The 26,832-nt window shown below is 38.1% G+C and overlaps 1 pseudogene; it reads left to right on the top strand.

Moving 5' to 3' along the window:
* Window positions 1–11,361: 11,361 nt before the first annotated feature.
* The window catches only part of LOC115415603 (tumor necrosis factor receptor superfamily member 21-like), a 51,869-nt pseudogene continuing 36,398 nt past the window's right edge, over window positions 11,362–26,832 (top strand).

Raw genomic sequence — 26,832 nt, 5'->3', positions numbered from 1 at the left:
AGATGTATACAGCTCTCACTGCCTCAAAAAACCTCATCCTCCAGCACTCATCTCACCCCAAACACAGTCTGTTTGAACTGCTGCCTCTGGAAGATGACAATATAAACATGAACAAACAGACTTAAAAAGAGCTTTTATGCTATGACAATTACAGTCCTAAATATTGTTAACAAGCTCAAATATGTCCTTTGATGGAGAATAAAATGACCTTTTAACATACATTCAAATATTTTAAACATTAAATCACTTAAGATGTTCTTTGCATAAGTGGCACTCCATAACTTGAGAAGTGCTTGATTTAGTTCTTTGTTAGAGGTAACTTCATGGAAACCATGTTCCCTGTGGCCCAGACACAGATGTAAAGTTTGGAATCACAGTAACAATCATCCATTTGAAACATTTCAGGAATATCATACTTCAATTACTTTGACTCCTCTGTGACTGATGGGGCTTTTTTTTAATCAAGAGAATATGAACGAAAACACAGCATTGTGTTAACCTTTATGAAAACTTAAAAAATGGACCACACTTTATACACTACTTTATATCCTATACACTACATTTCATTACTCTCATGTTTATGGTTGCAAAAAGCAGCTGTTTTGGCAAAAAAAAAAAAAAACTTCACTGTACACTAACAAGCATTAAGCTAGAACATTGGTATCAGTGGTGGACAATGGTGATGTGATATCTATGCATGTCCTCTCAAAACTTGCCTGTTCCAGACACTGTCTACCACAGAGCTCTGAGGTTTATTAAAAACCTTAAAGCCCTCACTCATCTCTGCTTGTTAAATGCTCATGTCTGCTTGTTTAACGCTTGTGTCTACTTAATCCACACACAAACAGAAACGTTGGCAAATCTTCATCCATAAATGTATGCTTATTTTATCCTAGAACTCCATCCATGATATCTTCAAAACTACATCTGTCATAAAATACAGGAAGTTACAGGTGTTGGTCTCAAGATTTATTTATTCTAACTATTACAAAGGTCTGGACTGAACTGGGGAAAAGGTCTTTAAATCTGCTTGTAATAAGTAACAAAATGACCTGAGACTTAAGAAACTGCTCTCACTTTTAAAGGGAGGTTAAATGATGAGTAGTCATAAACATCTGGCTGTAGCTGCTGTACTTCTTCTGCATTTTTCATTTTATACTTGCCTTTGTGTGTGTGCCACATGAAAAAGTCCTGATGATAACAATGATCCCTCAACTAAAGCTGGAGGGCCATTTGTAAACTTGATATTTAGAGCAAAGGATGAAAATGAATGACATAAATTATTCAGAAGTTGAGCTCCATTGTTAAGCATTTTTAAAAGCTTCAAAACACACAAAGAATGTCATTTTGGGGGTTACCTGCAGGGCTTCATGAGTCTTCCTTTAAAACTGAGCTGTATCATGTAGTGTATTTAACACAGTACAATAGAAGACCTGAAACAAAGACACTGGAAAGGAGCGCCCTTTGGTGTGTGAATAATCACTGTTACATTCTTTATGGATTCTACTGACATTATATTCAATACCTAGGGTTTTCTGGTGGTGAATAATTGTACAGTTCAGGGAACAATTTCATCTTTTTTTGTATTTGAAGAAAACAGGCCAAGAAATACTGTTACAAATCTAGGAGGCCGCTATAGCCTAGAATAGGGGTGTCAACTCATTTTAGCCCATGGGCCACATTCAGCCCAATATGATCTCAAGTGGGCTGGACTAGTAAAATAATAACATAATAACCCATAAATAATCTCAACTTCAAACTTTTTTCCATGTTTTACAATGAAAAAGTAAAATTAAATTATGAAAATATTTGTTTCTCCAGTATCTACAAACTATTGTTTAAAAAAAAAAAGGTGAACATGAACCATGAATCACCCGAAATTTCTTCAGAACAATAAGTAAAATTTTAACAATATTATGTCTCAGCTTCTCATTTACATGTACATTACAGCTTACAGATTAAAGTAGATCCACAAAGACACAAAACATTTATTAACTGGTAAAATATTGTCAAAAATGCACTTGTTCACATTTGTTCAAGTTATTCACATTTTTTGTGAATGGATAGTTAGTAAAATATAAACATTTTCGTGTAATTTTACTTTTCTTTAAACTAAAACAAAGACAAATTTGGAGTTGCCATTATTACCTCCGCCAAGGAGGTTATGTTTTTGCCAGGGTTTGTTTGTTTGTTTGTTTGTTTGTTACCTCCACCAAGGAGGTTATGTTTTTGCCAGGGTTTGTTTGTTTGTTACCTCCGCCAAGGAGGTTATGTTTTTGCCAGGGTTTGTTTGTTTGTTTGTCTGTTTGTTTGTTTGTCTGTCCGTTAGTGTGCAACATAACTCAAAAAGTTATGGACAGATTTTGATGAAATTTTCAGGGTTTGTTGGAAATGGGATAAGGAAGAAATGATTAAATTTTGGCGGTGATCGGGGGTGGGGGGGCCCACGGGGGGGGCCACTGATCGTTAGTGTGCAACATAACTCAAAAAGTTATAGACAGATTTGGATGAAATTTTCAGGGTTTGTTGGAAATGGGATGAGGAAGAAATGACTAAATTTTGGTGGTGATCGGGGGTGGGGGGGCCCACGGGGGGGGCCACTGATCAGCCTTGGCGGAGGTCTGCGCTCTCCGAGTGCTTCTAGTTTGTTTGTTTGTTTGTTTGTCTGTTTGTTTGTTTGTTTGTTTGTTTGTCTGTCCGTTAGTGTGCAACATAACTCAAAAAGTTATGGACAGATTTGGATGAAATTTTCAGGGTTTGTTGGAAATGGGATAAGGAAGAAATGGTTAAATTTTGGTGGTGATCGGGGGTGGGGGGGCCCACGGGGGGTGGGGGGGGGCACTGATCGTTAGTGTGCAACATAACTCAAAAAGTTATGGACAGATTTGGATGAAATTTTCAGGGTTTGTTGGAAATGGGATAAGGAAGAAATGATTCAATTTTGGTGGTGATCGGGGGTGGGGGGGCCCACGGGGGGGGGGGGGGGGGGGGGGGGGCACTGATCAGCCTTGGCGGAGGTCTGCGCTCTCCGAGTGCTTCTAGTTTGTTTTTTGTTTGTTTGTTTGTTTTTTGTTTGTTTGTTTGTCTGTCCGTTAGTGTGCAACATAACTCAAAAAGTTATGGACAGATTTGGATGAAATTTTCAGGGTTTGTTGGAAATGGGATAAGGAAGAAATGATTCAATTTTGGTGGTGATCGGGGGTGGGGGGGCCCACGGGGGGGGGGCACTGATCAGCCTTAGCGGAGGTCTGCGCTCTCCGAGTGCTTCTAGTTTATAGATTATTATGATATTATTTTACTGGTTTTATCCGCTTCAGATCATTCTGGTCTGTACATGGCCCCTAAACTAAAATTATATTTCCATCCTTGACTGTTAATATCGTCAGTGTAATTTTTTCATTCACAAATTCATCCCACGGGCCAGATCAGAACCCAGGCACCTGACATGGTGTTCCTAGTCTGCAGTGTGTGGTGTGCAGTATTGTGTAAAATACTGGAAAGTCAAATTTGAGTAGAAGTACAGGTAGCCTACCAAAAAATTACTTTGGAAGAAGTTCAAGTCACCAACTGAAATGTTACTCAAGTTAAAGTCTTTAAGTATCTACCATTTACTGTACTTAAGGATTTCAAGTAATCTACAATTGAATGTGCTCAAGTAATGAAAGCAAAAGTACAAGTAAATGTTAATAACAACAACGAATGGCAGTCAAAATTTTGAATATTGTAAAGTTTGTCCAGGATTTTAAAACATGTTAAAGTAAAAGACAAGCAGTCAAAACATTGAAAAGGATGTCTATATCACACACTTCAAAAACAAGGTTTCAAAAACCTGCACAGGAGTACACAGCAAATCTGCCAGTGTTGATTTTCCAGTGTTACTTGTATTTAACACCATTCAGAGTTAATATAACGTTTGATCCATAAAAACTAACACTCGCAGAGTCAGCTTGTGTCTTTGATGGTGTCATTTTTCAGGGTACATTTACCAGGTGTTGAGGAGCATGATTGAACATCATAATGGGTGTAAATTTCTGGACAGAGCAACAGAGAAGACCAGTGTGCTCATGGACATCATATGAGGCGTCGTATAAGTACCATTTTACTTCTGAGACAAGGCTATTTATTAGGCTGGAAGTAACTTTTCTGTCAGCTCTGTCAGTATCATAATGTGTATATTTCTGTTCGGACCAACTTGCTAACCAGCTGCTAAAATTAGCTCTTGCTGCAAACTTAGAACGTCGAACATGCTAATTGTAGCTTGGCAGCATTGTAGTCTTAGGTAATTCATACAATTCATACAGAGTTGAAAGCAAAGCTATTGAACAAATAGTAAGTATCATGGTGCACTCCTGCGTTGCCACAGACCCCTCCCTCAGACTCATTATCAACTTCACCTGCTGGCACCACACCTGGAGCAGATCTCCATTAGAAGCCCATATAAGCGGCTCCCCTGTTCTGGTACGGTGCCAGATCATTTCTGCTGCTGTCACTGCTTCATACCTCCATAGATGTTCATCCCATTTCACTTCAGAGCCATAACCCGGACTCTCACCATCCTGATCCCGTCTTCCTGTGGACTCTGATGTTTTCAAACCCAGATTTTGTCTCATTCTCATGTATTATTTTATGTTAATAAACCCATTTTCTCCCTTCGGCACCATGCATATGAGTTCAGTCTTTCACTCAGTCGTGACAGTAACTGGCTAAAACAGCAACAATGTTGAGCTGTTTCCTTTGTTTTACTTTTGTTCAGGCACCTCAAACAAATTCATGGTTTGTCTCCTGCACTTCCAAGCTACCTCCCATTTTGGGCACTATTGTAAAAGGTGGTTTTACAGGGTTTTAGGAGTAACGTGCGCCTTGTCAAATTTTATGTGAAGCCCCTTGTTAAAGAACAATAAATATTTTTTTTATTGCAGTACTTTTTGGAGTGATTATTGTACATGTGTGGTGGATGGTTAGACTTAATACTAACAGATCATACATTTTTAACTCTAATAGTGTTAATCCCAGTGGACAATGTACACCTTATGAGTAGTATAGTGAACACTAGTTAAATTTACATTTAACACCACAGAATGTGACTTGAATACTGGTGCAGTGTTGAATAGTTAACTCTGTTGGTGTCACTAATTAATGAACTTTGAATACCAATCTAGTGTTCTTTTCATCTATTGTGGTGTTAATATTTTACACTTAAAGAGTTTGAACACTGTCATAGTGTTAATCATTTTAACACTTTCAAAACTGTTAATTTAACACATAACCAGTGGTTCCCATATAAAAAATAAAAAGAGAATAAAAAAGAATGAAAAAATACTCAGTAAAGTATAAATTCTTGTAAAACATACGTACTTGAGTACAGTAGTGAAGTATTATAACTTCCTTGCTATAAAACACTGGTGGTGTGTTCCTGTTATCAATAAATTACACCATCAGTGTATTGTAATACTGAAGAACTGTGATTTCATTAACTGATTCACACAGTGTTACAGAAGTTAAGGTCTGCAGCCACAGCATCTCATTAAACTCTGTTCAGTAGTTTTTATGTAGGTTTACTTTTTCAGGCATGTTTCTCCAGTGATCTGTGTGGTGTACTGGACTGTATGTGTCCATTCACCTCATTTTCTTTTGTTTGTGTAGTTACATAGATGTTTATAACAAGTGTACATCTGCCTATAATAACGTATGCACAGTGCACAGTCCTCACATATACATACATTATCATGTACAGCTTTGGAAATATTAGTTTGATCACTTGTGATTTTTCTTGAGATGACAACCCTTCAACACCTGTAATTTTGGTTGGCAGTTACCCATGTGTTGAAAAGTTAAAGCAACTTATAATATGCATCATGAAATATGCTAATAACAAATTGCATTCATAAAGATTTACACTAAATGGCCAGAAACGTTTTTGAGACACCATTATCTTGTTGTGACTTCCACATGGATTTTTCTCTACATTTAACCTCTCCTAAGTGATTTATCACCATTTATTATAATAAACCAGTGTATTTTGGATTTTTCAATGAGAATTAGGTATTTTTCTATGTTCACTGATCAAGTGCGCGTTCATAAAAGCTCAGAGTAAATTTAAAGTTTATTATGTTAAAAAAGAGAAAACTGAAGAAAATATTAAATGAACATAAAACAAGTAAGACAATGCAATCATTCATACCTGACAATCTAGAATTTCCACCCTAAACTGATACAAAAATGTCACAAATTGGTCCATTAAAATTCACTTGAACACAGGAAAGGTTTTTTGACATTACAGTCTTCGATTTCTGGGTTTATTTCTCCTGTCTTTTCCAAAGGTCTGAACTGAACTTGGTAAAAAAAGGTTTTTAAATCTGCTTGGAATCAGAAACAAACTGACCTGAGACTTAAGGAGCTGCTCTCATTCAACACTTTTAAAGGGATGTTAAATGACATAGAGACACAAACATCTGGCTGTGAATGTTTGTTGCGTTTATCATTTTCTACTTGCCTTGTATTTCATGTCATGTCTCTGTCCATGTACTGTATATCTGGTTGCTACTATGTCTGTAAACTGGTAAATTGTGCTGCTGCATCTTTAATCTCTTGTTCTTTGTTTCCTTGTTAAATAAAGGTTGAATTAAACAAAAAATGCTGCAAGGAGAAAAGTAACAAACATTGTTTAACATTTACCAGCTAAAGAGAAAGATATTTTTTAAATGTTTTGTTGATATCTGCATTCTGGATAGAATAATTTTTCATTTTGGATATCTGAAATGACAACTGTAGATAGGAAGAATGTCATTGTAGATATCTGAAATGTTCATTCTGACTAGGAAGAATTCTATTGCACATATCTGAAGTTGAAAGTCAAACACATATGAATGGCAAAAGTGACGTCATTTCTCCTAGGAAGAATGTCATTGTAGATATCTGAAATGTTCTTTTTGACTTGGAAGAAGTGAATTACGGATATCTGTACTAAATATCCAGCCTAGCTTTTAAATGTTAACATGACCACTTATACTTTTTAAGTATTTTTAGACATCTTAAAATTTAGTTTTAACTAGTACAGCCAAAGTTGTAGATATCTTGAAATACAATTTCTACCTTCTCTGCCACATCTGATGGACACTATACAATCCTTTTCAAAATTTTCAGGCTATTCCATTAACTGGAGCAAATCTGAGGCAATGCCTCTCTCCAAGTCATGTATTTCATCTATGGTGGAGAAGTTTAATTTTAGATGGGTACGCAAAGGAATGAAATATCTTGGCATCAAACTTTCTGAGGATATAGATGAAACTGTGGGACTAAATTTTAACCCCTTACTTCAGAAGATTAAAACAAACCTTGATAAGACTCACATTGTGGGGAAAAATTAATGTTAGAAAAATGATAGTTACCCCACAGTTCAGTTATGTGGCAATGATGCTACCAATTAAAATACCATCTACTATTTTTAGACAAATGGATGATGTAATAAAACATTTTTTTATGGGGTGGAAAAAGACCACTAATAAAACTAACAAAGTTATGTAAACATAAAGAGAAGGGAGGGCTGGGCCTCCCAGATCTTAGATTGTATTATTTAGCTTTTGAGATGGCTAAATTGCAAGATACTGGCAAGCTACTGAGGATAAAGCAGCTTGGATGGAGGTAGAGAAGGGGATATGCTCACTTTTTCAACTTACAGGGATATTACCACAAAAAAGGTCTAATATCACAAACCCAATACTTCTACATTCAAAGGATGTCTGGAGCAGAGTACATACAATGTTCAGATTGACACACACTCTACAAAGATACTCATCATTGTGGTATAATCCTAATATTTGTATGGGGAAGAAATCTGTGTATTGGAAACAGTGGCATGCTGGAGGTTTAAGCATCATTAATGATGTATTTGAATATGGGGTGTTTTTGTCATATGATAAGCTAATGCAGAAATTTAATTTGGTGGGAAAAGATAACTTTTGGAAATTTTTGCAAATAAGGAGTTGCATTTTCTCAAAGCTATACAATATTACTGATAACATGATGATAGAATATATGAAACTTCCACTTGGAAAATGAAAAGCCTCACAATTTTAACAAACTGCTAATTCTTCTCTCACCAATGACTCTAATGACTAACCAGTTAAAGATGATTTGGCAGAGGGACCTTGGTGGAGAGATTGAAAGTGATAAGTGGGCAATAATTGTGGCTGATTGTGGTAAATATGTGAGAGAGGCAAGGGGTAAACTTACGCAATATAATGTAATGCATAGATACTATTACACACCATCTATATTGTATAGGATGAAACTATTAGGTGATGATTTATGTTGGAAATGCTGAGAGAAAACTGGAACTTTCCATCATTGCATGTGGGAATGTGTTTTAATCAGACCCTTCTGGACTCAAATTCTAAATATTTTAAGTAATTGGCTTGGAGCAGAAATCTCCTCAAACCCAGAGCTCTGCTTACTGGGGGATAAATCCCAGTTACCCAATATAACCAAATGTAACTTTTTGGTAATTTCAGTGGGTACAACAACAGTTTGTCGAGTTGTTCTAAGACATTGGAAAACATCAGAAACTCCACAGATGAAAGAATCGGTCAGTGCAATGACTGAAACTGCATCCGATGAATCTATGCTTAGTAGATTAAGTGATGACAGAGGGAAGGGGCTGACCCTTTGGGACACGTTTTGGGATTACATAAAAGTAGATAGGTCTGTATGTATGAATGTATGAGTGCATGTTCAGATGTGTGTCTATACAGATATTTATCTCCACCAAGGAGGTTATATTGTGCCGGCGTTGGTTTGTCTGTTTGTCTGTCTGTCTGTCTGTGTGCAAGATGACTCAAAAAGTCATGGACGGATTTGGATGAAAATTTCAGGAAATTTTGATACTGGCACAAGGAACAAATGATTAAATTTTGGTGGTGATCGGGGGGGCCACTGATCTGCCTTGGCGGAGGTCTGCGCTCTCTGAGTGCTCCTAGTTACTAGTTACCTCCGCCAAGGAGGTTATGTTTTTGTTGGTGTTGGTTTGTCTGTCTGTCTGTTTTCTGTCTGTCTGTCTGTCTGTTTTCTGTCTGTCTGTCTGTCTGTTTATGTGCAAGATACTGTAACTCAAAAAGTTATGGACGGATTTGGATGAAAATTTCAGGAAATGTTGATACTGGCACATGGAACAAATGTTATATTACTATGTACCCACCTTTTGTATCTGCTGCCTGCCTTTTATTTATTTATTTTATTTTTAATCTTTTATGTTTATGAGATAAAGAGTATGTCGAGTCTGTCGCCAGAGTTAATTGTTAATTATATACTACCTGTTCCTATATCAAGGTCAAGGTTACTTTATTTATACCCGTAGGTAGATTTGTTTTGCAGTCTAGGTGATTGCCTTAGCATTACAACAACACATACATTAAACATGCAAGACAGGCACTTGATCACGCTTACAGACAGGACAAAAAGACAGGACGAAAAAGTGCTCAGTGTTCCACCATTCATCGGTATAGCAGCATGGATAAGTAAATAAAATAGGTAAGATCAAATAAATAAATAAAAACAAAATGCAATAAAACACAATAAAAACCAGAAAAGATAAAAACAATCCAGGATAAAAAGCAGAATAAGAACATACAATTAAAAAAAATATAAAAAATTTGAAGTCACAATAATAATAAGTAGAGCGAAGAAATGGAATAAATAACTAAATAAATTAGTAAAGTGCAATGTCACTATTTCTTATTGAGCTCAGTGATGGCAACAGGAACAAAGCTATTTTTATAACGCTGTGTCCTGCACCTTGGGACTAAGAACCTCCGTCCAGAGGAAAGGAGCTGAAATTCACCTTGGAAAGAATGGGAGTCATTGTTAAGTACCGATGAAGCCATCCTCTGGACCTGTTTAGTGTACAGGGAGGCGGGACAAGACTGGGACTCACCAATCAGGCGACTGGACCATCTCACTATTTGATTCAGTAAGTTTCTCTCTGCAGCTGAGGTATATGGAGACACATATTAAGTTTGCCATGTACCAAGCCTTTAAAAAGTTCAATAAAAACTTGAATTTCAAAGAAATACAATTTCTACCAGTAAGTATGTTATTGTGGATATCTCTAACTGCCATTTTTCCTGGTCAGAATGTAATTTTGACTTGAATGCTATGAATATCTAAAATATAATTGTGGATAGTCAATTAACCCTTTTTATGTTAAAACAGTGTCCTATCTACCAGTCAACAGATATCAAATAAGCATTTAAGGATATCTGAAATTACATTTTTACTAGTCATAATTTAGATTTTAGATATCTGAAATTACATTTTTACTAGTCATAATACGAATTGTGGATATCCATAATGACATTTTTTCTAGTCATAATATGAATTGTGGATATCCATAATGACATTTTTACTAGTCACAATATATATATATATATATTATAATAGATATAGAATAGATATTCAAAATTACATTCTGGATATCTGGAATAGTTTTTCATTTTGGATGTCTGAAATGACAATTGTGGATAGGAAGAATGTCATTATAGATATCCGAAAGGTTCATTTTGACTGGGAAGAATTCTATTGCAGATAACTAGAATGTTCATTCCAAAATGTAATTGTGGCTATCTGACATTGAAAGCCCAATACACATGAACGGCAACAGTGACGTCATTGCCCCTAGGAAGAATGTCATTGTAGATATCTGAAATGTTCATTTTGACTAGGAAGAATTGTATTACGGATATCTGTAATACATATCCAGTCTAGCTATTAGTTAACACGGCTTGCCAAAACAGATGTTATACTGAGTAGACGTCACGAAATGATGCGAAACAATGTTGGAACACGTGCGAGAGGCAGAATAGTGAGAAATGCATCTTTTTAATCATATGGGATTTTACGAAATTTGTTTGAGGAATATACAAAATGTATTAAAAAAATATAAATTACATGTAAATAACAGTGCAAATGTATTGCAATCTAATCGAGTGACATACTGTGGTGCATACTTTAGGGAGCCGATGGCGGAAATCAAGCAGAACCAGGGAGGAAAGTTCACAAGCGTGCTTATGAAGTCTAGGACCGTTTTTTTACCAAGACCCTACTCGCCGAGTTCGGACTTGCGAGGTTCATACTTTTGTACAAAATTATATGAATGCCAATGCATCAATGACATGTCCCCACAAGTCCAACATGTCTGGACCTCACCCTGGATCCACCTGCAGACTAACCCTTCCTCAAAAACGGACCTGGGCTATGACACACGTGCGCGTCTGTCAGAGGCCGATGATTGGTTGAGCCGCCTCTCTAGCACCCGCCCCTCTGTGTACGTCACAGCGGCTGGGTCTGTGGCACTCTGCAGCGCGGATCGCCGCACTGCACATACACCAGCCTGGACGGGGCGAGGCGGCGAACCCGGCGTGGCCCTCCAATCTATCATCGCTATGGGAATTACCACAGTGTTCTTCCTGAACCAAGCCCTCATCCCGTATTATCTGAAACCGGTCCACCTGGAGACACAGACTATAAAGCACAGCAGTTGAGGCTGTGGCTGCATCAGCTTCTGTCCTCCACTGAGCTACTGAGGAGGAGGAGGATGAGAAACATCTAGAGATGAGAAGTGTTTGTCTCGCAGACAACTTGGTCAAGGACGTCTGCTCGACCCGCATCTGAGTCTGCAATTTCTAGATCGGGACGATGCTTCCCGCGTGTGTGTCCGCAGCGGTGAGTACACATAACCTCACCTCTGCGTGTTTTTAGTCTTTATTCTAAGGACTCCTCCAGCAGGTTCTCCATTTAAAGGCGCAGTACCTGTTTTTTTAATGAACCTCCCTCCCAGATTGAACTACCCAACATCTCGCTAAGTTTGACTGAATAAAAACTCAGGAAAACTTCCATTTCCCCCTCACATTTAAACATCTCACTGGTTTGTAATTAATTCCTGCGTGGGTGAAAAAACACAAAAGAATTTCCACAGTGGATGGATGGAGAAAGAGATGGCACTCAGCAGTCTATTGTTTACCCGGATGCACTCTGTCAGACAAACAACTGGAAATGTCAGTCAGTTGAGTCTAGTCCGTAGACAGTCACAGAAAGACAGAAAGATGATGTCAAAATTTGGGGTGAACAAAAACAATAGGCTATATCATCAAAATATACTCTAAATAACTGGATCTGATTGATGATAGTGTCAAAGACAGATGGCCCGGTGTCCTTTTGTTGACTTGGGTGTTGAATACAGTCCAGCTGGGTGCTCCAACACAAAGAGTTACCCTTTGTCTCTTCACACAACAGTGAGAGAGCTGATGTGAGTCTGTTTGATGACTTATGCATTTATAGTAAGTAGAGTAACTTGGTGGAGTTCACCTTTTATAGGCATTAAAACTAGTATTTGGAAAAACGTGAGAGCCTTTGACTGGTATGTTTAGGGGTTAACATCTTGCCTTTTTAATAGATAAAAGGAAAGGAAAAGTAGAAGGAAACAGCTGTATGCAAATTGTAGACATTGATTCATGTTTGACTTGACAGTTTAGTGTAGATAAAATGGTGTGGAATGGATTTTTGGAATGGACTAGTTACATTTTAAACAGATACTACTTAATAAGGATAGTTTGTAGCAGGAAAAAGCTGATCATCCAAAAAAAAACAAAACAAAAAAGTGATTGATAAATCTGATTTGGAACATTAAAATAACTGTAAAATGTCATGTTATTTCCTGTGGAGAAGCCTAATCTTAGTTTTTGTTCACTATTTGTGGTGATTTCTGTCAGTACCAATGGATTATGAAACATCCTGTTGGTATCAGTTGATCTCTATTTTGGAGAGCTGTCTCGGTCCATAACCATGTCTCCTCTGCAGGAGCCTCGTAGTAATGTTATAGGGCTGGGGGCATTGGTGTGTGTCTCCACAGCAGGAATTGCCCTCAGGGGACAATCTACTGGAACTTTTATGGGCTCTAAACAAGTCTTAGTTCAGTGTAGCTACTCCAAGCAACCCTGAAAAACTCCTGGGTGGGGCTTGAGGTTTACTCTGTGCTGATTGGGTATAGTCAAAGCACTGGCACACAATGAGTACGCAATGATCAAAAATGATTACGTTGGCAGTGGGTCCAACTCTGCAGTAGCGACATAACGGCCGAGAGGGTTGAGTGGATGTTCCTGTAAAGTGCCTCCCTCCCTTCTTTTACCAGGAACGTCCTCAGTGGTTAACATACACTAAAACCAAGAGGCAAAAAAACTACCTTAAATGAAATTATGTTAAAGTGACTACTGATAGTTGTGGTTGAAGAATGCTGATCAGTCCTGTGATGCTCAAACTTTACTCTAGAAATACCAAGTCACTATTGTTGCTGTCATTCTGGGCTCATTTGTTTTTTGGCCATATTAACTAGTGTAATGTTGCTCTTTTTGTAAATAGTACCTCTGATAATATAGTATGCTGCTGGTCAGATGGGCTTTGATTGACATTTAACTTGCATGTCAAATATAACTTTGAGAGCTTTGTTTGTTTGTTTTTTTAACTGACTTTTTTTTTTTATTGTCTTTTTTTGGTGACACAGTGGTGCAGTGGATAGCACTCGTGCCTCACAGCAAAGAAGGTCCTGGGTTCGATTCTAACACCAGTCAACGGGGGGTGGGACCTTTCGGTGTGGGGTTTGCATGTTCTCCCCGTGTCTGCATGGGTTCTTTCTGGGTACTCTGGCTTCCTCCCACCATCCAAAGACATCCACTGCTAGGTTAATTTGTTAATCTAAATTGCCCATAGGTGTGAATGTGAGAGTGATTGTTTGTCTCTATATGTCAGCCCTGCAATGAACTGGTGAAATGTTCAGGGTGTACCCCGCCTTCTCCCGTAAGTAGCTGGGATAGGCTCCAAGTGACCCTAGTGAGGATAAAGCAGGTTCAGATAATGAATGAATGAATAATTGACTTTTTGTTGTGATGGATATCTCCACTGTAGACGTGGATAAGAATCTGAAAGTTCAGTTGGTTAGCTTTTGTACTAGAAGATGACTCTATGTATGTATTAACATTTAGAAAGTAGCTGAAATAATCTGAAGACGTTTAACATGAAAAAATTCCTAATTATTAGTGTGGTTGGACAGTGTTTTCAGTAAGTTAGTGTTAGGTCACTGAGTTTCACCATTACTTCTGGTCCACATACAGTCCAAAAATTCAGTGTGGACAACAGCCAAAAGCAAGGGGCAGGGACCTTGGCTCCGAAATTAAGCTAATGAAAAATATCTAAAAGTTGAGCCAACACCACCTGAGGACCACTGGTGTTGGCTTCAGAAAGCCTGGTCTCAGCCGTTTTATTTGGACCCTCTAATAACTGACCTGGCTCATCTTTGAGATTCCCCTCAGTAATTACATTTCTGATCCAACAGAAAGCTTTGGTGTCTGGTGTATTGGGCATTGATCGACAGAGAACTTATATGACAGCCTCTTCTCCTGCTGATTCATGAACTTTTTGTTTATTTGATAAAACACGTTTTTCCTGAAAGTCAGCTCCACTGTAGTTGTACTTGATAAATTCCAATAACAACACCATACAATGCCTTTGGTACACAGTGTTTGATGAAGTTTTACTGCATCAGTAAGCTAGCATTTAGCATTGGTTTCCCCATGGCCCTTACAGATGACTGACCATTTACACTCATGCAGCTCTGCCCCTTTTGTCCAAATATGTTCACTTCTGGCTCCACAAAAACAACACGGCATTATTGCAGTGGAAAGTTGTATTAGCTTCCAGTTCTCTGACAGCAACCCACAAAGCAGTGAGTGACATAAAAGTTGCTATGCCCACCTCTTTACTGTTATGGATGTTAGTAGTGGTCCATGTTTAAGGTTGACCCATAAAGACTACTACATCCATCGGAAAATTCACTGGGAACCTCAAAGCTATTAAAAGAAGTTATTTTCACAAGGAATGACCTTCTTCATGGTGCTGACTTTCTCTATGGTTACTCACACCCATACATCCACTAAGATACTCCTCTGAGTTAGAGACGGGGTTTTCCTGTTCTAGCCCCTTTAGACCATGATAAATTCACCAGTATTGAATCCAAACAGGCCATCTTTCTGTGAGCTGAAATGATGCAACGAGCTGACACTGGGACACACAGCAACAGGTGCTGCTGCTCTGTGTGGCTCAACGTGTGTGTGTGTGTGTGTGTGTGTGTGAGAGTAGGGGGAAGGGGTCTGGAAGAAGCATATACAGGGCTGTGTGTGTGTATTTTTGTGTTGGCGCATGCATGTAAGTGTTTGTGGTATGCCCTGCTTTAATTATATTGTAATTGACGCTCACTCTTCCAGTGAGTGCCACACACACAATCCTCCCACCCACAACCAAACTTTTGTTTGAACACACCTCATTATATAACACACACTCACATACAGCATCCTAGACAGCAGCTTGTTTGTTTTCTGACAGTGGATTAAGTCATCCTTAAAAAATGTGCTCCAGATCTTTGAAACACTTAAATTAATGAGCTCTCAGATTTCAGTCTCTGTCCTCCTTTGCGGTAAAGTTTACAGCCACAAGTCGTGTCACAGGATGAGGCTGTGATCTGTATATGTTCCCGTGCAGCATTGCCTTCATGTCAGTAGTCTAACAGACTGACATGTCTTCCCTGATGTTGACAGGCTGTATGTTTTGGCATGCAGACTGTCTGTCCACGTGCTGTTTTACTGCTTATTTTAAGAAGTGCCTTAAGAAGTCCTTCAGGGACTTCTGGCTGATTTTCATTTTAGGTTGTCTTACAGTAGTGTAAACAAAGATGTTTAACTGTGAAACACTCCTACACTCTTCTTTGGTAAAGACAAAACCTTTGTGGTGCTGGTTTTTTGTAACTAAAATGGGTTATTTAATCTATGAATAGCAGTGCTAATTGTTTCCAAGCAGTAGTTTAGCTTCATAATAAATTGTCTTAAATGTGACATTTTGTCTTGAATTTATAGCCCACTCAGATAATAAATCATGGCAACACATCATGTTTTTGTACTTCAGTAGTCATTATGAAATATTTATTGATGCCTCATTCTGCATTGTACAAGCAAGTCATCTTACACAATATAGTACAATGCATCACTTACAGACCTTGTGCATTAGTCCAAAAGGCTGTGAGAGTTAACAATGCCTACTTCTTGTCATGCTAGCTATAATTTGAGCATTACACCGGGGCACATATAGAGGTGATGTACTTTGATTGAGCTTCAGCTCAATATAACCCCGTTTCCTCAACTGCAGCATAAAAACACACAATGACTATTTGATGATTCATTCATTCTTCATTTCTTCATTTTCTGAATTGCTTAGTCCTCAAGAGGGTCACAGGATGCTGGTGCTGATTGGGGTGGGATACACTCTTGCCATGTCATAAGTCATTGTAGCAGAAGATGAGACCAGAGACTGAATAAATGAAAAGAGTTAGGCTAGCTGCTTGCTAACTAAAAAAAAGACTGAACCTATTAGTTTCACCTCTGGTTTATGACTTGGGCTGGGTGTGTCTAGATGAGTGCACAGTGTAGCTACTGCAGCTACACTGTGCACTCATCTAGACACAGGAGGTAGAATTACAGGGTAATCTGCTCAGCGAGCTCATCAGAGTTCCAAAGTAGGGTGCGACTTTGTAATGCTATATGGGCAAAAACAACAGCAGTTAAAATTAAAGCCAATGTGAATGTATCTTACAGTGGAATGCCACCAACACTTGTTAGATGCTGGCTCCAGAAATTCACATCCAAATGAGTCTCATAACAATAAACATAAATATAAGTCTAGAAATACTAAAGTATTTTTTTTCTAAAAGTCATTCTAATATTAATTTCATCTGCTTTATTTGGACCCTCAAATAGGTATACTGGTGCTCATTGCTTTGTTTGCTTAGGGGTAACACAAATAATTTTTGGGCAAATTTTTTTTTCTAACAGTTGGCTCTTCGGTAGTTACAGAGAACTTTCATAAGCGATACTGTCAAATGTTTGTTGTGTATTTCCATGAAACTGGGTTTTTTTTGGTATCCAGCTCTTTGCCAGCTTTTTAGACCCAATAATAAAAGAGAAAGTTAGACATATTTAGCCCCAGGATGTACCTAATGATGACCTCAGATAAATGCAAAAAAAATTATACTCCTGCGCTGAGCCATCCCAAAATCAATGAATTAAAAAAAAAATATTGGGGCCAGAAATAGGACCAAAACTGGGACAAATGTCAGTGCATTTGATCTTGAAAACATGTGTTGAAATGGTCTTATATACCACTATAAATAAAGACACTCTGTTAAATGTGATGATCCTAGTGTTTTTTCTAATCCATACATTTGGGTTTTTCATGAATCTGCAGTCTCATTCCAGGTTTCATGCTTAACCCATCGTGTCCACTCACGTTACTTGCGGAACCTGCCTATTTAAACACAAATAAATTGCGAGTGATTTTGCAACAGTGGTCATTTTTGTGAAACACTCTGCCTTGCATATTTACTTCGATTCCCAAATGGACCTGAGAGAATCAGAAGATATTGAAAAAAATAGTATTGTGCAATTTTTGTGTCCTTGTTACCATGTTACATGCAGATTTTTGTATGTGTGCGTCAAATAAAAATGTCATATCTGAAAAATAGTTTCTCTTTCATCTCAGTAAATTTTTTTTTTTTTTTAAATACACCCAAAGTGCTTCCAAACTTGCTTCATAACATTAGTCCACATTTTGTTTGAATTTTTAGCCCCTCTGCCCTGCTTTTAGAGACCAGTTCCATAGAAACACCTATATATCTTATCTTACTACTTACTACTCTACTCAATTATAACCCAGTCTCTAACTTTGCAAACTTAGCTAATGTTAGCATTAATTCACTGCTGCACTATGTCTGTCAGGTAGCCTGCTCATAATCCCATCTAGTCTTTGATGCATTTGTATACATGACACAGAGCTGACATTACTGTTAACACAGCTGTATGAGTTCAATAAATTACCTTGGTGGCATTTAATATAAGTTAATGCAATATTTTCAGTAAGTTAGTATTGGTGTTAGCCCCTCACCCATCACCAGCTCTACCCTGCTGTCTAATTTTTTTTCCTATCACGCCTGACTTAAAAAAAAGATGGGGATGGCCAAAATGCCAAACTTGACACTTCAAAATGGCAGTAAAACAAACCAATGGGTGATGCAGTGGTAATGTCAACTTATCTTACACAATCTATGATGCTAGCTCCCCTGTTTTATTCTTTAGCTCATAGTCTTGCACTGTAAATGAGTTCCTAGAAAACATCTCAAGCAGCATTCAATGTACATGTGACTGCATCAATCCAATCGATGCATCAAAAATACACTGTTAAGACACAAGAGGTCATACTATGTGACAGTGCAATATAGAATATTTCTGGCCCGCATTGGCCAGTTAAATATAGTACATGCCTATGGACAGTAGTTGCAACACCTCATGTTTGTCTGTCTGATTGGTTGATTTCTGCACCAGGCACATGATGTAAGTTATGGGCAGTGCAGCACAATCTAGAGACAGACTTGGCATACAAAGAGTAAAGCTGGCAGCACTATGACTGAAATTGATTCATGCATTGCTGATCTGCAGAGTTAGCTCCAGACATTGTGTATTTCTGTATGTGTGTGTTTGTACATGTGCAGGAGCAGAAATGTATTGACACAGTGCCAGCAGTTCACTTTGTTTCCCATCTCCTTTTTGTGTCTTTGTTGGCATTTTATTTTCCTAATGGCAAACAGGAAACACTTGTAATCTTTGTTAGGGTGTGACACGCTCACACAGAACCGCAGAGTATCCATCCACATACATGTATTCTGCTGCCATTAACGAACAGTAGCCCACCCATTTCAGACAATGCAACTGTAGCTCCAATTACCTTCATTAGCTTAAAAACCATGGCTGCAGACAAAGCTGGGTTTTCTGAGGTCAGTTTTTTTCTCTGTATGGCTTCATAATAAGCCAGAGAGTAGCACAAAATAATATCAGCTCAGTGAATACGTATGTGTTGCTTGGTTTTATGAACATTAAACCCATACTGTTGGGTTTTGAGAGTAAGATTAACAGATTAATCACATGTTGTCTTTAATGGCTTATTTAGAATTTGGACTTGAACCAATGGATATAACTGTAGTATAATGCAAATGACACTACAAATAATTAGCTAAATTGATGTGAAAACTTAATCATGTTAGCTGCCGACCATTAGTGATTTACATGTTTCATGTGAAATGTTTAGTGGTGTCTAATGCTTCCTCTAGCTGAGTAGTACACATCTCACCCTCCTCTAAGGTAGCCACTAAAAATGTGTAGGTGACCTTCATTAGAGCAAGTAATTGTTTTTTTTTTTTTTTTTTTTTTTTTTTTTAAATAGGATAACTCACACTCAGATATATTGAGTGACAGCAGTACACTTTATTACCTGCCATAAAATGGGGAAAAAACAGTAGTTTATTCTGAGCTACTGTAGAAAATGTGGCGCAACATAGCAACATACTCTTAAAAGGGTGCTAAAGCCACTTTATTAGTCTTTGGTACCTTATTTGTGTATTTGGGAACCCTAACAGTTCTAAAAGTTTGGAATTTGAACCCTCCAGGTGCTGCAAAGCCATCTTTATATTCATTCTGGCAAAAATTGAGTGGATTTCTACAACCAGTTTAATTCCTGCTTAAATTTTTTATGCTTTACAACTAGTTTTGTCACGGCAGTTGCACATATAAAGTCAAGACTTCCGATGAACATTTCTCAGAGTACACCATAATTGTTTTATCAGCAGCAGCGGTTGTAGTAAAAACTGAAAATATGTCCAAACTTCAAGCCGATTACCTAAAATGTGCAGTTGTTGGTTGTATTAACGAACACAAGCGGCTGAACGGGACAGAAAGCATGGTCAACAACCTGGAGGGGAGGCATGAAGTGGCTCATTTGGATTTTAAAGGGCCAGCGCTCAAAACGACCTGTGTCGTATCATTAGTCAGAAATAGGGTTGAAGATGGGCGTGTGGAGTTCAATTAATGAAGAATTCAGACCCAAGCATAGCATTTACAGTTTATGTAGACCATAGGGAAATGTTTTAAAATGCATAATTTCATTAAAAAAGCAAAATATCACTCCTTTAAGATATTCTAATGTACACAAAATTTAATTGTTAAAATCTTTTAACATCCACTCTTTTTATGAAACCTAATTCTAACATAGGATTTGGGTTTAACATAAAACGGGAGACTATAAGGCAAATTGCGTGTCCAACAAAGGTTAACTCACTTTATTATCCCAAAGGAAATTTTGTCTCTGCACTTTGTACATTAGTGATTAGCATTAGCTGCCATTGAAGGGCTTGGAGAGCGACCTGTGTTCATTATTTATGGTGGGGAAACTAGAAGACCCAGGAAAACCTGTGCAACACAGACAGACAAGCACACAGAAGATCGAAGAATGGTTAAATTGGCAATCAAACAGCAGTGTTACAGCTGTGAGATGGTGGTAATATCCACTATGCCACTGCACTGATCATTTGACTTTATATGAGATTGAATATTTTTAGATTTTAGAAGATAGGACCCAGACTACATAAGTGGCTCGATAGTGGTCCTAACTCCAGCCCTAAAATGGTTTGCCGGTGACTTGATGGTTTTTAACAGGTTAATTATGAGCATTGTATAATTCTGCAATTAATTTTATTTATATTCAACAGTCACCATAAGATTAGTTTGTATGAGTTACTAATGAACTGATTATGAATAAATGTTAGCTTCCATTCATGAATTATTAACACATGTTGTTGGCCATTATACATTAGTCAGTGATTTCTATTAGAGTGGGCCACTGTAATACATTAGACTTAACTTCTATATCAAATTTATTGCTATATAGTTGAAGTAACTTGGTAGTGGTAATGAACTTCTAAGCTGTTTGAAGAAACCAATAAACACTAGGCTAAATGATGAGAATAAGAGGAAGAAGCAGGATCAAAGCAGCACTATCTCCAGCACTAAGGACTATGATCAGTTTCACCATGACCTATTATCTGTTTTCTCCTTTTCAAATTAGAAGCTGTAGTTTTAGTTTTATTTGAGACTTAGGTCTTTCATGTCTCTAATTGTCAACACCCAAAAAACACATGAATTTTATTGTAAACAGATGCAATATGTACCACATCAGTCTACCCTCTACTGAAATTTAATCTTCATTTCAACAGCCTTGCTCAGCAGTACAATTGCTCTTGGCTCTTGAGACACATCATCATGTTGTCATAATGCTAATTATGAAGGCAAAATACAATGCATTTACTTTGACACATCTGTTATAGTTATAAATATTGATTCACCTTGTTTTCACAAATCAAACTGGTTTAAAGTCAGATACTGGATCAACAAAATATCGGAAACCAACCTGTATCATTATGTGAATGAAAATGTTGAAATGGCAAACAGAAATTGATGGGTAAAATTCCCCAAATGTTTCTATATGTAGTAGCATGCTCTTGAAATATATCTACATCATCAAATCATTAAAATAGAAATCCCTCATGCCATGTTAATCTACATGTCTGTAGGAGCTGATGTTTCACTTCTTCATTATTAACTTCTCTCTTGCAAAACTATATTCAAGACTAAGTTACATTTGCTATGACAATGTTTACTTAAAAATGACTAATGAAGCTATTTTTCTGTTGACTCCAAGTTTTTTTTAATGAGCCTGGTTCACCAGACAAAATGAAAATGTCTTTTATGGCTACTTTATGGCTACTTTACTATCAGGAAAAGTCCTTGTCCCTTCCACAGCCCAACATTTAATAAGTGACATACCATGCTGTTTCAATAATAAATTACAACAACCAAGCAGAAAGAACCACAGGGCGCAACATCCATTGTCCTGTAACAAGCAGAATTTTCCTATTTAACTGCAGCACATGCACACTCAACAGGCGTTTCACTTTGAACCTTGATGTGAATGAATGCATTGATGGTTCTGACGCAACTCAGTTATGAGCAGCATGTCGAGAACATGCCGTGATGTTTATGGATGAGGTTCTGGGAATGAAAACAAAGAGCTGAATGGATCATACGGTGAAAGGACAATAGAACAATGGTAGAATGGAAGCATTATTCTTATTAGCACCAATCATACTAAGTTAGTTTTTAGGTTAGCTATTAGGCTGTTTCTGAACCACAAATTTGCAAACATCACTTGTCCCGGTTTCCTCAAAACTTTGAATGACTTTATAGTCTTTATCATGTCTTTCATGTCTACAGAGAAGGTATTACATGAAGCGTCCTTTTGTGATAGGATGGTTTGGATCAGTAATCATGGACTACAAATCCATGTGCATCATCAGCAAAGTTCTTCCCACAGTGCTTCAGTTAAACCCGTAGCCCTGTTTCTTCTGCAGACATGAACTGCATGAGCTACAGTCTTCACCACATCTCATTGACTTCATTAATGGATGAAGTTTCTTAGTTGTCATGGACATGGTGAGGGTCATGTTACTTGTTATTATGAATAAATGAACCGCCTGTTGTCGGAGAGTCCACTCAGTGTAGGCTTAACCTTAAGTAAGCAATACTAGCTAGCTACTGGTCACTAAAATGATTAGAAGCATAGGTTCACAAGATATTAGCTTAAAGCTGGTGCCCACTTACTACTGTCTGTTACAACATAATTACCCAATCACAGTTGTTTGAGCTTGCTACAATATTTTGTGGACAAATCATAATATATGTATTTTTTTTTTTTGCCCGTATAAAATCCCCATGTGTCTCATTTTAGCTTCAACTGATACACTTCTAATTATGTCATCCCATCCCATCCTCTTCTTCTGCTTTAATAGCACCTGAAGGAGAATTAGCGCCACCAACTGTTTATTTCAAGGCACTTAAATTTCACTGGTATGTGTGATTTACAATATATTTCAGTACAAGGCTTTGTGCATTCAAGTTATACCATTTCATATCATATCTGCTCACTGCCAAAAAGTGACTGAGTGTAAAAATATAATTAAACAGAGAATCCAAATCTTTGCATGAGGATTAATCATTAGCTAAAATGTCTTTATCATGACAGCCCTAGTTGGATGCAGAGTGTTGTAAGCTACTCTCTCCACATTTTGTATTAGCAAAGTTAACACTGCATAATGAGGCTGTCAGCATTCTGGAATCTAATGGTTTAAGGATTTTGTTCATGTTCTTCTTCATCCTTGACTCAATGCGAGTGGGATTCATTTAGAAGGTCTTTGTTGGACGTCTTCATCATATTTGGGTACATAGCTACAATAGTAGATAGAAGAGAATAATATTGTATAATAGAGGCCATTTAAAGTGTAGGAAGACTGTATAAAATCATACACGTTTGAAATATCACATACCCAACGGATCTACATGTTGTAAAAGAGGAATAATTGTAATTTGTTACTTCTCTCTATAGTACTGGTATGAAAAGATGGCATAGCTACACAATATTTACACATCAGGCCAAGTAGAACACTGTGAGCCATATAGTGATAGTATAGCCTGATATTATTGCATTGACATGACTCAGTTTACACGTTTCCGTGTGTGTAAAGTGAGACATGTGTGAGTAATTCCCATAAACCCTCAGAGTTGTCGGCTTCCCAGCAGAGGTGAGATGGAAGCATGATGACAACAATAAAACAGAGGAGAGTCCGAGTCATTTCCCTGATGAATTGTGGTTGTAAAATGAATGTAAACTGTTAGACCCTCAGCCTAAGAGAGGCTGGATGAGTCAGTGACTGAAATAAACGCACCTCAAAATTTGCTCCCAACCTGTTTCACTCACTGGCTAACAAAAAAGTAAAACGAGGCATGACTTCCCAGAATCCATGTAACTGACAGAATCATTTCTACCAGCCTGGCCACTGATGTTTTATAGCAAAGGACGTCGAAAACATGTCAAATATAAAACTCCACATTTGTCATGGTAGGGAAGGCTCACTCCCTGCTGGTCGGGGATATTTTTAGGTTACATGATTTTCCTATGTAAGTTTATTGGGTCAAGTCCATTCAGACAAGTCAACAGGAGCATTAGTACTGGCACGACAGTGCACTTTGGCCTCAACTGTTTGTCTATTCATCTGTCTCTTATTTACCTAAACACCTTTCTCAAGAGCCATATTTACCAGCTTATCTGTGGACATTCATGTCCAGCCAGTGAAATATGTACTCTATACAGTATATGAAATGTATGCACATACTATATAATATATCATGGCTGATGAGGCACTGACTCTTTTAGAATCAGATAGTATAATATAATCAGATAGTAAGTATATTAACCAAAAGAGTATCTTATTCATCATTTGATAGGCAAACAGTTAACAGGTTATGTTTCTAATCTCATATCAGCATTCTTTACACACTCATGTTTCATTTAGCATCAAAATCACATTTTTGATCAAACTGTATTGGGTAAGTAAGCTTCCATTCTGAGATTAAGGCAGGCGAGAAGGAAAAATAAATAAACGCTGCACTTGACTTGCAGCTCGATGCAGTAACAAGAACCTGTGAGCTCACGAGCGCCCTCTGCCATGAGGCAGGAGTACTGGCTGCCTCACCTAGTGCCTTTTTTATGCAGTTTTGATTAATCTGCGAGTCCTGAACAAGTTACACAGATACATTTTATACATTATCCAGACTGTGGATAGTCCGGGCATATAATCAAAGTGTTTGAAACCATTTTATTGGCAATATAGCAACACAGCAACACACTCTAATTGCATGGGATGCCAAGTACAGTTTGTGATGGATTACATGATCCAAGGTGCTGCTGCATGTGTGTCTTTTTCCTGTATTGAATGGGAAATGCAAAAATTCCACAAATTTGAATTGAAAAATAATCAAAATTATTGCAATATTTGGAATACTATTTATAGTACAGATCAGCAGAAAATACCAACATTTATTTTAGTTTTTTTTTTATTTATTTATATATTTCCTAATGAGATCATGTCACTGATTTTTCTGAGGATAAAGATTGGACTGGTTTCAATGAAAAAGGGTCATGTGTCTGATGAGTCCAGATTGACCCTGTTCCAGAGTGATGGGTGCATCAGGGTGAGAAGAAAGGCAAAGAAAGGTGGATTATTACCTATCATGCCCAGTGCCTACAGGTCAACCCTGTAAGGTCAGTGTTATGATTTCGGTTTGGTTAGTTGGTCAGGTCTGGTTCAGCAATGCTATGTGTGCATTAAACATGAGGTCATCTGAACCTGAATACAATGAATGAACGGTCTGAACACAGGTGGATTTTTCCTGTGCTGATGAAAGACATATCTCAAGTTAACAACATCAGGATTCATCAGACTCAAACTGTGACAGAGTGGTTCACAGAGCATGAAACAGTCCAGACGTGAACCCCACTGAGAATCTTTGAATGTGATGGAGACTTTATGCCGCACTCTGACTCCCCATCATCAATACTAAGATCTGGCCAAAAAGTTAATGCACCCTCTGGACAGAATAAGTGTGACACTTCCTCTGTCCTTATCACAGCAAAGGCAAACCCAACAAAATATTGTGTTTGACTTTTTTGGCTGGCCTGTGTATGTTAGGGCTGGGATGTATCTATAAGACCAGGGTAGTGTTGACTATGATAAACCATTTAAACCAGGCTTTAACATTGCTTTCCCGCCATTTGGCCAATCAGATGAGAGCATAGCTCAGATTTACTAGACTCAATATGTGCCTGAATGTAAGGTTAGATAGTTTATTTATTGCAAATCCTCATCACAGTACTGAACCAACGTTTTCCTAATATTGAATAGGTCTTCTCTTCAACCATTTTCACTATATAATTTCATATAATTCAGATTGGCCAGAAACACAAACAAACAGCAGGTCTGTCATTGCACAATATGACTGATTTTTATTTGTGCTGAAAAACCTCAGAAAATACCTCTGTTAGAGTCAATCATTGTATTGTTTCACCGTGTAATGTTCATGTTCCTTCTGAAAATATTCATGGAAAGAATTTCAGTGACCTAATGCTAAAGCTAATGAGAGCACCACACATCATATTTTTATTATGTGATGTCAAGTAGAGCTTCAGTCTTTTAACTTTGTTTCTATTTATTATGTATTTCAATATGAAAGGCCTTTTTTGATATATTTTTTTTTTAACTGCCACATGTTTTTCTCCTTGCAGCTCTTATGTACAGTGGTGGTGTCAGCCCGGGTTTTGTCCACAACCAACCCTGCTGGCCAGTCCCTCCTCTCTCCCCGCCGTTATCAGTACACTGATCCAGACCTGGGCACCCAGCTGGTCTGTGACAAGTGCCCAGCAGGCACCTATGTGTCTGTTCACTGCTCTCCAACAGCTGTGAGGGAGTGCAGCCCCTGCCCAGAAGGTACCTTCACCAGGGGCGAGAATGGGGTTGAGCAATGCCATCGCTGTCAGGCCCCGTGTACTGCAGGCTTTATTGAGAAAATACCCTGTACATCCACCCAGGACGCTGTTTGCACCTGTCCTCCAAACAGTTACTTGTCTGGGGATGGTGGCACACAATGTAAGCCCCACTCGCTGTGCCCTCCTGGGACGAGGGTGAAAACGCGGGGCACTGACACAAAGGATGTGGGCTGTAAGCCATGCAACAAAGGGACTTTCTCAGATGTGGAGTCAAGCGCGCTGAAGTGCCGATGTCACACAGATTGCCAAGCTCAGGGGCTGGGTTGCTCACACCTGGAACTAAGGAGACAGATAATATCTGTGGACCTTCCTCTGCTGCCTCCATCTCCCCTTCATCATCATCTCACTCAACAATGGCAGCACAGGCTGTGCTAGTACAGGAACCAAACCTTCATCGCCTCCATCATTGGCATTGTCTGGACA

The sequence above is a fragment of the Sphaeramia orbicularis genome, chromosome 24 (assembly GCF_902148855.1).
Source record: "Sphaeramia orbicularis chromosome 24, fSphaOr1.1, whole genome shotgun sequence".
Lineage (NCBI taxonomy): Eukaryota > Metazoa > Chordata > Actinopteri > Kurtiformes > Apogonidae > Sphaeramia > Sphaeramia orbicularis.
Note: the sequence above shows the minus strand (reverse complement) of the source record. Positions and strands in the feature narration are given on the sequence as shown.